Here is a 926-nt window from a genome sequence, read left to right on the forward strand (position 1 = left end):
TATTTCACTTGGAATGATAGTAAGCACTACACCTATATCAATCTCTTAACAGCCATTTCTACCACCAGCAGATAGATATCATAACTTATAGCTATTTATCTGTATGGGAAGCGTTTCCACAAATTTGGAAAACATCCAATTATACAAATATCAGAATTATTATTGTTATTATTGATAACACCTAAATTGGATGACAAATATCTAATTTATTTACGTTCTTGTAATCGACTGAATGATTATAGTTTTACGTTGGATAGATTTAACTGAATCACCGCAATATCGATAGTCTCTATTGGAAATAGTTCAAATTTTATTTTGCGATGGCTATCATTATAAAATTCATATCAGGCTTTGTATTTCTATTAACACTAACTATAATATAAAAGTAGAATGAAATTATTCATTATCACCCATTGCTAAGTACACCCTTTCCAGCTGTTTAACGATACATTCATCATTGCCCTTAGGACTTTGGAAATGGCCAAACTAATTCGGTGTAATTGACTAGCTAGGGGACTACCTACCACATCTTGAAATAAAGGAGTGGGCATGGCTTATCATGATTGATTATAAGTAATTTCAAGTTGATATAGAAGTAGAAAAAAGTATCCAAGACTCTTGGACATTGATGAATCCGACATATATATTAACAGGTAGTTTCCTCATTTACTGCCAGTACTACATACTATATACGACTAAGATTAATTTTTAACTGTACTTCTAACTGTTGTCTCCTTCATGTTTACGTTATGATACATTATTACTCTAGAAAAAATAGTGCTAAGACATAGACCTATCGTAATTGATTAATTTCTTGCACCTTGCGATTGTATTGATGTTTTAATCACCGTAGATACGGCCCGAGTAAGATTCTAATAAATCAGTTGAAAACAGCACCGGTATCATTCATTAATTATGTTTTCATT

The 926-nt window shown here is 31.5% G+C and overlaps 1 protein-coding gene across 1 annotated transcript in view; it reads left to right on the forward strand.

The window, feature by feature from the left end:
* Positions 1 to 926, forward strand: part of TRIADDRAFT_34381 (uncharacterized protein) — a gene marked incomplete at both ends in the record, with an annotated part of 7,174 nt that overhangs the window by 491 nt on the left and 5,757 nt on the right. The window lies entirely within an intron of this gene.

This window comes from Trichoplax adhaerens, genomic scaffold, assembly GCF_000150275.1.
Source record: "Trichoplax adhaerens TRIADscaffold_147 genomic scaffold, whole genome shotgun sequence".
Taxonomy (NCBI): Eukaryota; Metazoa; Placozoa; class Uniplacotomia; order Trichoplacea; family Trichoplacidae; genus Trichoplax; species Trichoplax adhaerens.